This window comes from Pseudophryne corroboree, chromosome 8 (assembly GCF_028390025.1).
Source record: "Pseudophryne corroboree isolate aPseCor3 chromosome 8, aPseCor3.hap2, whole genome shotgun sequence".
NCBI classification, from domain to species: domain Eukaryota; kingdom Metazoa; phylum Chordata; class Amphibia; order Anura; family Myobatrachidae; genus Pseudophryne; species Pseudophryne corroboree.
Genome location: NC_086451.1, coordinates 194729227 through 194741430, shown reverse-complemented (window position 1 = coordinate 194741430; position 12204 = coordinate 194729227).

Here is a 12204-nt window from a genome sequence, read left to right as displayed (position 1 = left end):
GATCTCCTGATAAAGGCGAGGTCCAAAGAACAGTTGATAGTGGGGTTGGCACTTTCTCAGGAAGTGCTACAACAGCACGGCTGGATTCTAAACATTCCAAAGTCACAGCTGGTCCCGACGACACGTCTTCTGTTCCTGGGAATGACTCTGGACACAGACCAGAAAAGAGTGTTTCTTCCACTGGAAAAAGCCGAGGAATTGTCATCTCTGGTCAGAGACATCCTAAAACCAGAAAAAGTGTCGGTATATCAATGCACACGAGTCCTGGGAAAAATGGTAGCTTCGTACGAAGCAATTCCATTCGGAAGGTTCCACGCAAGGACGTTCCAGTGGGACCTGTTTGACAAATGGTCCGGGTCCCATCTCCAGATGCAACAGCGGATAACCCTATCGGCCAGAACCAGGGTGTCGCTGCTGTGGTGGCTGCAGAGGGCTCATCTACTAGAAGGCAGCAGATTCGGAATACAGGACTGGGTCCTGGTGACCACGGATGCCAGCCTTCGGGGCTGGGGGGCAGTCACAAAGGGAAGAAATTTCCAATGACTGTGGTCAAATCAGGAGATTTCTCTTCACATAAATATCCTGGAACTAAGGGCCATTTACAATGCCCTAAGCCAGGCAAGACCCCTGCTTCAAAACCAGCCGGTACTGATCCAGTCAGACAACATCACGGCGGTCGCCCATGTAAACAGACAGGGCGGCACGAGAAGCAGGATGGCGATGGCAGAAGCCACAAGGATTCTCAGATGGGCAGAGAATCATGTGTTAGCACTGACGGCAGTGTTCATTCCGGGAGTGGACAACTGGGAAGCAGACTTCCTCAGCAGGCACGACCTCCACCCGGGAGAATGGGGACTTCATCCAGAAGTCTTCCAAATGCTAGTCAACCGGTGGGAAAAACCACAGGTAGACATGATGGCGTCCCGCCTCAACAAGACGTTGACAAGATATTGCGCCCGGTCAAGAGACCCTCAGGCGATAGCGGTGGATGCTCTAGTGACACCATGGGTGTACCAGTCGGTTTATGTGTTTCCTCCTCTACCTCTCATACCCAAGGTACTGAGAATAATAAGAAGGCGAGGAGTGAAAACCATACTCGTGGTTCCGGATTGACCAAGAAGAGCTTGGTACCCGGAACTTCAAGAGATGCTTACAGAGGACCCTTGGCCTCTGCCGCTCAGACAAGACCTGTTGCAGCAGGGACCCTGTCTGTTCCAAGACTTACCGCGGCTGCGTTTGATGGCATGGCGGTTGAACACCGGATCCTGAAGGAAAAGGGTATTCCGGAATAAGTCATCCCTACCCTGATCAAAGCCAGGAAGGATGTCACCGCAAGACATTATCACCGCATTTGGCGAAAATATGTTGCTTGGTGTGAGGCCATGAAGGCCCCGACGGAGGAATTTCAACTGGCTCGATTTCTGCACTTCCTGCAAGCAGGGGTGACGTTGGGCCTCAAATTGGGGTCCATAAAGGTCCAGATTTCGGCTCTGTCGATTTTCTACCAAAAAGAACTGGCTTCACTGCCTGAAGTTCAGTCTTTTTTGTCAAAGGAGTTCTGCATATTCAGCCTCCTTTTGTGCCCCCAGTGGCACCTTGGGATCTCAATGTGGTTTTGGCGTTCCTGAAATCACATTGGTTCGAACCACTTAAGACTGTGGATTTAAAATATCTCACGTGGAAAGTGGTCATGCTGTTGGCCCTGGCGTCGGCCAGGAGGGTTTCAGAATTGGCAGCTTTGTCTTGTAAAAGCCCTTATCTGATTTTCCATATGGATAGGGCAGAATTGAGGACTCGTCCTCAGTTTCTCCCAAAGGTGGTCTCAGCTTTTCACTTGAACCAACCTATTGTGGTGCCTGCGGCTACTGGGGAGTTGGAGGATTCCAAGTTGCTGGACGTAGTCAGGGCCCTAAAAATTTATATTTCCAGGACGGCTGGAGTCAGAAAGACTGACTCGCTGTTTATCCTGTATGCACCCACCAAGCTGGGTGCTCCTGCTTCTAAGCAGTCTATTGCGCGCTGGATTTGTAGCACTATTCAGCTGGCGCATTCTGCGGTAGGCTTACCGCAGCCTAAATCTGTAAAAGCCCATTTCACACGGAAGGTGGGCTCATCTTGGGCGGCTGCCCGAGGGGTCTCGGCTTTACAACTTTGCCGAGCAGCTACTTGGTCGGGGGCAAAAACGTTTGCAAAATTCTACAAATTTGATACCCTGGCTGAGGAGGACCTGGAATTCTCTCATTCGGTGCTGCAGAGTCATCCGCACTCTCCCGCCCGTTTGGGAGCTTTGGTATAATCCCCATGGTCCTTACGGAGTCCCCAGCATCCACTAGGACGTCAGAAAAAATAAGAATTTACTCACCGGTAATTCTATTTCTCGTAGTCCGTAGTGGATGCTGGGCGCCCATCCCAAGTGCGGATTGTCTGCAATACCTGTACATAGTTATTGTTACAAAAATTGGGTTTTATTGTGAGCCATCTCTTCAGAGGCTCTATTTGTTATCATACTGTTAACCGGGGTTCCTATCACGTGTTATATGGTGTGATTGGTGTGGCTGGTATGAGTCTTACCCGGGATTCAAAAATCCTTCCTTATTGTGTCAGCTCTTCCGGGCACAGTTCCTAATTGAGGCTTGGAGGAGGGTCATAGGGGGAGGAGCCAGTGCACACCAGATAGTCCTATATCTTTCTATAGAGTGCCCAGTCTCCTGCGGAGCCCGTCTATTCCCCATGGTCCTTACGGAGTCCCCAGCATCCACTACGGACTACGAGAAATAGAATTACCAGTGAGTAAATTCTTATTTATTCGCATTGGGGTGATCTATAGACCACCAGGCCAGGGGCAGGATTTGGACAGGAACCTATTGTTGGACATCTCTAAAAATGGCTTTTAAGGGAGAAGCCATAATCATGGGAGACTTTAATTTACCTGATGTAAATTGGGAGGGGTCTTTTGCAAGTTCAGCTACAAGTGGCAATTTCTACATTCCTTACAGGGAGCATCTCTCAAGCAATTGGTGAGGGAGCCCACTCGCAAAGACTTATTAGATCTAATTCTTACAAATGGTGATAGGATATCTGATACATATGTGGGTGAGCACCTGGGATACAGTGATCATCAAGCAGTATGGTTTAGTATAAAGACAGGATCCAACTCCTGTCACACAAAAACAAAGGTGTTGGATTTTAGAAATGCTGACTTTGCAAAAATGGGCAGATGTTTAAGTGATTCATTGGCGGACTGAAGGAACTTGGAAGGGGTGCAGGATAGGTGGAAAAAACTGAAAAGTGCAATACTAAGTGCAACAGACCTTTGTATCAAAATGGTTAGGAAAAGCACCAGAAAAAGGAAGCCAGTGTGGTTCACAAAAGAAGTATCAACTAGTGTGAAAGCAAAAAAGATGGCTTATAGGAAATACAAACAGACTCAAAATAATAACGACAAAGAGGTGTATCTAGACAGACGGAAGGATGCTAAGAAAGTGATCAGACGTGCAAAGGCAGAAGCTGAGGAGAAAATGGCCCAGTCAGTAGATAAAGGGGGCAAAACTTTTTTTTAAGTATATAAGTGAAAGAAGAAAATCAAATGGAGGAATAATAAGACTTAAGACAGAGAGTGGGCCTTTGGTGGAGGGAGACAAGGCAATAGCAGATCACCTAAATAATTATTTTTGCTCAGTATTTACTACAGAAGAAGGGATGGGGCCACAGTTAAGTTGCAAGGACATTCATAAGAATAAGGTAGATGAAAATACATTTACAGAGGAGAAGGTCCTAACAGAACTTTCAAAACTAAAAGTGGATAAATCAATGGGACCAGATGGGATACACCCAAGGATACTCAAAGAGCTAAAAGATGTGCTGGTTACACCTTTAACAGAATTATTTAACCAGTCACTAAATACAGGTGCTATTCCAGAGGACTGGAAAAGAGCAAATGTAGTTCCACTGCACAAAAGTGGAAGCAAGGAAGAAGCAAGTAACTACAGACCAGTAAGCCTTACATCAGTAGTAGGGAAAGTAATGGAAAAACTATTAAAATAAAGAGTAGTGGAATATCTTAAATCAAACAACTTACAGGATCCAAAACAGCATGGATTTACTGGTGGGAGATCATGCCAAACAAATCTTATTGACTTTTGACTCTGTGGTGAAAATAATAGATCAAGGGGGAGCTGTAGATGTAGCGTATCTAGACTTTAGTAAGGCATTTGACACTGTCCCACATCGCAGACTGCTAAATAAACTTGAAAGCCTGGGGGTGGATTATAAATCAGTTAAATGGATAAGAACCTGGTTGCAGGATAGGAAACAGACAGTCGTAGTTAATGGAGTGCAATCTATGGAGGGAAATGTTACCAGTGGAGTACCCCAGGGATCTGTACTTGGTCCAGTTCTCTCTAATATCTTTGTTGGTGACATTGCAGATGGTATTGAAGGGAAGATATGCCTTTTTGCAGATGATACAAAGATATGCAACAGGGTAGACACACCGGGAGGGGTTAAACAAATGATTAATGACCTAGGTAGGCTTGAGAAATGGTCAAGAACGTGGCAACTACAGTTTAATGCTAAAAAATGCAAAATCATGCACTTGGGTCTCAAAAACCCAAAGGCTAAGTATAGTATCAAGGGTACTATAATGGAAACTACTGAGGAGGAAAGAGATTTAGGAGTCACTATTTCAAGTGACTTGAAGGCAGGAAAGCAATGCAACAAAGCAATGAGAAAGGCAAGTCAGATGCTTGGTTGCATAGGGAGAGGAATCAGTAGCAGGAAAAAAGAAGTGATAATGCCACGGCCCCATCTGGAATACTGTGTCCAGTTCTGGAGTCCCTTTCTCCAGAAGGATATAAATACATTCGAGAGTGTACAAAGAAGGGCAACTAAAATGGTGCATGGCCTACATCACAAAACTTACCCGGAAAGGCTAAAAGATCTTAACATATATAGTTTGGAGGAGAGAAGGGAAAGGGGGGACATGATTGAAACTTTCAAATACATCAAGGGTCTTAACAAAGTTCAGGAGGGAAAGATTCTTCAAAGGAAAAGAAGTATTAGAACTCGAGGGCATACATTGAGACTGGAGGGGGGGAGGTTCAGGGGAAATTTAAGGAAAAATTACTTCACAGAAAGGGTAGTGGATAAGTGGAATAGCCTCCCATCAGAGGTGGTAGAGGCTAAGACTGTAGGGCAATTTAAACATGCTTGGGACAGGCATATGAATATCCTTACAAAGAATTAAGATTAAAAAAGGGTTGAGATTGCCTAAAGGATAAAATAAAAAAGGGGCAGACTAGATGGGCCAAGTGGTTCTTATCTGCCGTCAAATTCTATGTTTCTATGAGGCCAGAAAAAAAACTTTGCCTAAACTAAAAAATGGAACAAAAGTGATAGAATCTGAAGGTAAGATTTTTAACCTGAGCAAAAGGGTATTGACACCAGTAGAAATTAGGGTCTTAAAGAAAGGGTTAAAATTTGTCCCCAAAGGGGAAGTCGATCCTTTTGGTCTTTATATAGACACACAAAAATATATAAGGAAACTTACCCTTAAAAAAAAAAAAATTGTATGAATAAAAATAAAGAGGACATTGTCCTTGAGGTTGAAACTCCTTCAGGACGTGAGAAATGTAAAAATAATTCTAGCTTTAACCCAACCTATGAAAGGAGAAAATTCATTAATTGTTTCAACGAAGTCGTTAATGACGAGTTGGAAAAATTGATGAAACGAAAGAAAAGGGTAAAATGTAACTTGTCTAAAAAGGAATATGAGGCAATAAGATCACTAAAGGAACATAAGGAAGTTGTTATTAAGCCAGCGGATAAGGGTGGAGCGGTTGTCCTTATGGACAAATCGGACTATATAGAAGAAATCATGAAACCGTTAAATACAGGAAATACATATAAAAAAACTAAGATCTGACCCAACACAGAGGATCAATGAAGCATTACTAACATTAACATCTAATGCATTAAAAGATGGAGTAATTAACGAGAAAAAACATGACTGAATGGAAGTGGACGTATGTAACAAATATGGTGCCGATTTGGACCGCATATGGATACGTGGAACGCACACTTCTGTATAAGAATGAAGCCGGGGGATTTCGAAAGATGTTGGTGAGGGCACTTCCTGTCTATTGCAGCTGACGACGGGAACAGGAAGTACTCGCTCAGTGGTAACCTCCGCATATGGAACACATAAGACCGGGTGGCACGCATGACGTCACTTCCTGTCCGCCGTCAGCGGCGGTGAGAGTGGGAGAGACATCTTTACATTGGAGGACATATATGTCACTGCCTCCCCCCGCAAATTTTGAAAGCGGAAGTGGGAGTGGGTGCACTATTGGACACATCTGATGGACATTATTGGGATTAATTGAATGGGTATAAATGTAAGATTATTTTGTCTAGCCACAAACGCTTCTGAGGAAGAACCCAGCAGGGTTCGAAATGCATTAAGCAGTGTGGCTATTTCTAACCTGGTGGATAGAGGCATAGGACTGGGACCGATCCTGGAGATAATCCTAGGAGTATCCGGAACTCTGTGGCCTTTTTTTTTTGGATCGATGAGTATACAGTCATCTCTAGCATCAGTGATATTACATGATTTTAAACTTGTTTGTTTGTGAGTGCATTTTTTATTAAAATCCTTTCCTGGAATTGGGAGTCTGCACTATTGCTTTGCTTTATTTATTTCAGTAAAGCACAGGAGGATACTAAAATAATCCAGCAAAAACATCTATCTCCCCTTCAATGCAGAGATTTATTATACGCTCTCAACCCATTGACATATTGTGAGTGTGGTGTATAAATAAAAACTTTATTGTTTTTGAATTGGATGTCTGCACTATTGTGTGTATTATCTTTTTCAGTCCAAATAATCCAATATGTGGTGACATTTGAGAAGTTATTGTTCTTCCCATAAAGAAAGAAAAGGGAAGTAATGTTTATTTATTTAATTTTGTAATCATTTAAACAGGATTTGCGCAATTAGTACACCTAATTTCTTTTAGTATTTGATGTATGGAAAATTAGTGGATTTTTCTGAGGTGTATATGCTGCATTTCTCACTGTTTGTTCAGCGCAAAAACACAATAATCTTCATCTACATTCAGCACAGGTGATGGCAATCATAAATTAAGGTTATACTGGCGCCCAAGATGGCTGCCTCACCTTTTGCATGATCATCTCCATAAAACAGCTTAAATTCACCACAACTGACCTATGAATCATCATAAATATCCAAGGACTTACCTTTAACTTGTACTACTCTAACGCGGACATCGCATCAAAACCAACGGATTGCATTCCTGCGCTGAGATGCACACTGGATTGAATCCTCTGCATACCTCCACTGAGAAGTCCTTCAGTTTATCAGCTGCTGTACTCTGCATTGGACATACCAGATAAGGTACTGTGGACTACAACCTATCTTTAGCTACATCCAGCCCCTCACTTAGACATCATCCACCTCTGTTCTCTGAGCAACAAATAACTGACTTATTCCATTAATCAACTAATATCCGTATATTCAGGCTCTGAATTGCTAAAGGCTCACTGTTTCAAATCAGGATCCATTCCCCAGGACACGTTATCACTACCCCCACAAGAAATCTACTTTAAAGGCTTCTCACACTGACTTTTCACACCTTTCCACAAGACTGCCTATCCTAGGATAATTGACTAAATCAACAGTTATTTTATTTATCACTTGCTTCAAATATACCCTATAGGACAGGTTATAGCAATAGCTTTGTTCATAAACCCATTTTCTCTGACGTCCTAGTGGATGCTGGGAACTCCGTAAGGACCATGGGGAATAGCGGCTCCGCAGGAGACTGGGCACAAAAGTAAAGCTTTAGGACTACCTGGTGTGCACTGGCTCCTCCCCCTATGACCCTCCTCCAAGCCTCAGTTAGATTTTTGTGCCCGGCCGAGAAGGGTGCACACTAGGGGCTCTCCTGAGCTTCTTAGTGAAAGTTTAGTTTTAGGTTTTTTATTTTCAGTGAGACCTGCTGGCAACAGGCTCACTGCATCGAGGGACTAAGGGGAGAAGAAGCGAACCTGCCTGCTTGCAGCCAGCTTGGGCTTCTTAGGCTACTGGACACCATTAGCTCCAGAGGGACCGAACACAGGCCCAGCCTCGGAGTCCGGTCCCAGAGCCTCGCCGCCGGCCCCCTTACAGAGCCAGAAGCAAGAAGAGGTCCGGAAAAATCGGCGGCAGAAGACATCAGTCTTCAACAAGGTAGCGCACAGCACTGCAGCTGTGCGCCATTGTTACTCAGGCACACTTCACACTTCGGTCACTGAGGGTGCAGGGCGCTAGGGGGGGGGGCGCCCTGAGCAGCAATGTAAACACCTTGGCTGGCGAAAATACACCACATATAACCCCCAGGGCTATATGGATGTATTTTAACCCCTGCCAGAACTCACCAAAAAGCGGGAGAAAAGGCCGCCGAGAAGGGGGCGGAGCCTATCTCCTCAGCACACTGGCGCCATTTTCCATCACAGCTCCGCTGGAAGGACGTCTCCCTGACTCTCCCCTGCAGTCCTGCACTACAGAAAAGGGTAAAAAAGAGAGGGGGGCACTAATTTGGCGCAGTTCTAATAATAACAGCAGCTATAAAGGGAAAAGCACGTTTTATAGTGGTATTCCTGTCTATATATAGCGCTCTGGTGTGTGCTGGCATACTCTCCCTCTGTCTCCCCAAAGGGCTAGTGGGGTCCTGTCCTCTATCAGAGCATTCCCTGTGTGTATGCTGTGTCGGTACGATTGTGTCGACATGTATGAGGAGGAAAATGGTGTGGAGGCGGAGCAATTGCCTGTAATGGAGATGTCACCCCCTAGGGAGTCGACACCTGAGTGGCTGAGCTTATGGAAGGAATTACGTGACAGTGTCAGCTCTTTACAAAAGACGGTTGATGACATGAGACAGCCGGCTACTCAGCTCGTGCCTGTCTAGGCGTCTCAAAAGCCATCAGGGGCTCTAAAACGCCTGTTACCTCAGATGGCAGATACAGACGCCGACACGGATACTGACTCCAGTGTCGACGATGAAGAGACGAATGTGACTTCCAGTAGGGCCACACGTTACATGATTGATGCTATGAAAAATGTTTTACATATTTCTGATAATACAAGTACCACTAAAAAGGGTATTATGTTTGGTGAGAAAAAACTGCCTGTAGTTTTTCCTGCATCTGAGGAATTAAATGAAGTGTGTGATGAAGCGTGGGTTTCCCCCGATAAAAAACTGATAATTCCTAAAAGGTTGTTAGCATCATACCCCTTCCCGCCAGAGGATAGGGCACGTTGGGAAACACCCCCTAAGGTGGATAAAGCGCTCACACGTTTGTCAAAACAGGTGGCACTACCGTCTCCTGATAGGGCCGCCCTTAAGGAACCTGCTGACAGAAAGCAGGAGAATATCCAAAAATGTATATACACTCACACGGGTGTTATACTGCGACCAGCAATCGCCTCAGCCTGGATGTGCAGTGCTGGGGTGGCTTGGTCGGATTCCCTGACTGACAATATTGATACCCTGGATAGGGACAGTATATTACTGACTATAGAGCATTTGAAAGATGCATTTCTATATATGCGGGATGCACAGAGGGATATTTGCCGACTGGCATCAAGAGTAAGTGCGCTGTCCATTTCTGCCAGAAGAGGGTTATGGACGAGGCAGTGGTCAGGTGATGCTGATTCCAAAAGGCATATGGAAGTATTGCCTTACAAAGGGGAGGCGTTATTTGGGGTAGGTCTATCAGACCTGGTGGCCCGGCAACTGCTGGGAAATCCACATTTTTACCCCAGGTAGCCTCTCAACATAAGAAGACGCCGTATTATCAGGCGCAGTCCTTTCGGCCCCATAAGGGCAAGCGGGCAAAAGGCTCCTCATTTCTGCCCCGTGGCAGAGGGAGAGGAAAAAGGCTGCAGCAAACAGCCAGTTCCCAGGAACAGAAGCCTTCTCCCGTTTCTGCCAAGTCCTCAGCATGACGCTGGGGCTTTACAAGCGGACTCAGGCACTCCCCTAAAGTCTGCTTTACCGACGTCTCCCTCCGACAGGGAGGCGGTATTGGAAGCCATTCACAAGCTGTATTCCCAGCAGGTGATAATCAAGATACCCCTCCTGCAACAGGGACAGGGGTATTATTCCACGCTGTTTGTGGTACCGAAGCCGGACGGCTCGGTGAGACCTATTTTAAATCTGAAATCCTTGAACACTTACATACACAGGTTCAAATTCAAGATGGAGTCACTCAGAGCGGTGATTGCGAACTTGGAAGAAGGGGATTATATGGTGTCTTTGGACATCAAGGAGGCTTACCTCCATGTCCCAATTTACCCTTCTCACCAAGGATACCTCAGGTTTGTGGTACAGAACTGTCACTATCAGTTTCAGACGCTGCCGTTTGGTTTGTCCACGGCACCCCGGGTCTTTACCAAGGTAATGGCCGAAATGATGATACTCCTTCGAAGGAAGGGAGTTTTAGTTATCCCGTACTTGGACGATCTCCTGATAAGGGCAAGATCCAGGGAACAATTGGTAGTCGGGGTAGCACTATCTCAAGTAGTGTTGCGGCAGCACGGTTGGATTCTCAATATTCCAAAATCGCAGCTGATCCCGACGACACGTCTTCTATTCCTAGGGATGATCCTGGACACAGTCCAGAAAAAGGTGTTTCTCCCGGAGGAGAAAGCCAGGGAGTTATCCGAACTAGTCAGAAACCTCCTAAAACCAGGCCAAGTGTCAGTGCATCAATGCACAAGGGTCCTGGGAAAAATGGTGGCTTCCTACGAAGCAATCCCTTTCGGCAGATTCCACGCAAGAACTTTCCAGTGGGACCTGCTGGACAAATGGTCCGGATCGCATCTTCAGATGCATCAGCGGATAACCCTGTCACCAAAGACAAGGGTGTCTCTCCTGTGGTGGTTGCAGAGTGCTCATCTTCTAGAGGGCCGCAGATTCGGCATTCAGGACTGGGTCCTGGTGACCACGGATGCCAGCCTGCGAGGCTGGGGAGCAGTCACACAGGGAAGAAATTTCCAGGGCTTGTGGTCAAGCCTGGAGACATCACTTCACATAAATATCCTGGAGCTGAGGGCCATTTACAATGCCCTAAGCCAAGCAAGACCTCCGTTTCAAGGTCAGCCGGTGCTGATCCAGTCGGACAACATCACGGCAGTCGCCCACGTGAACAGACAGGGCGGCACAAGAAGCAGGAGGGCAATGGGCAGACACGACCTCCACCCGGGAGAGTGGGGACTTCACCCAGAAGTCTTCCGCATGATTGTAAACCGTTGGAAAAAACCAAAGGTGGACATGATGGCGTCCCGCCTCAACAAAAAATTGGACAGGTATTGCGCCAGGTCAAGGGACCCTCAGGTATACCAGTATACCGTGGGTATACCAGTCAGTGTATGTGTTTCCCTCCTCTGCCTCTCATACCCAAGGTACTGAGAATTATAAGACGGAGAGGAGTAAGAACTATACTCGTGGCTCCGGATTGGCCAAGAAGGACTTGGTACCCGGAACTTCAAGAGATGCTCACAGAGGACCCGTGGCCTCTACCTCTAAGAAGGGACCTGTTCCAGCAAGGACCCTGTCTGTTCCAAGATTTACCGTGGCTGCGTTTGACAGCATGGCGGTTGAACGCCGGATCCTGAAGGAAAAAGGCATTCCGGAAGAAGTCATTCCTACCCTGATCAAAGCCAGGAAGGATGTGACCGCAAAGCATTATCACCGCATTTGGCGGAAATATGTTGCGTGGTGCGAGGCCAGGAAGGCCCCAACGGAGGAATTTCAACTGGGTCGATTCCTGCATTTCCTGCAAACAGGAGTGTCTATGGGCCTAAAATTAGGATCCATTAAGGTTCAGATTTCGGCCCTGTCGATTTTCTTCCAGAAAGAACTGGCTTCAGTTCCTGAAGTTCAGACGTTGTCAAGGGGGTGCTGCATATACAGCCTCCTTTTGTGCCTCCAGTGGCACTTTGGGATCTCAATGTAGTTTTGGGGTTCCTAAAATCACATTGGTTTGAACCGCTTAAATCTGTGGATTTTAAATATCTCACATGGAAAGTGGTCATGCTGTTGGCCCTGGCTTCGGCCAGGCGCGTGTCAGAATTGGCGGCTTTATCTTATAAAAGCCCTTACCTGATTTTTCATACGGACAGGGCAGAATTGAGGACTCGTC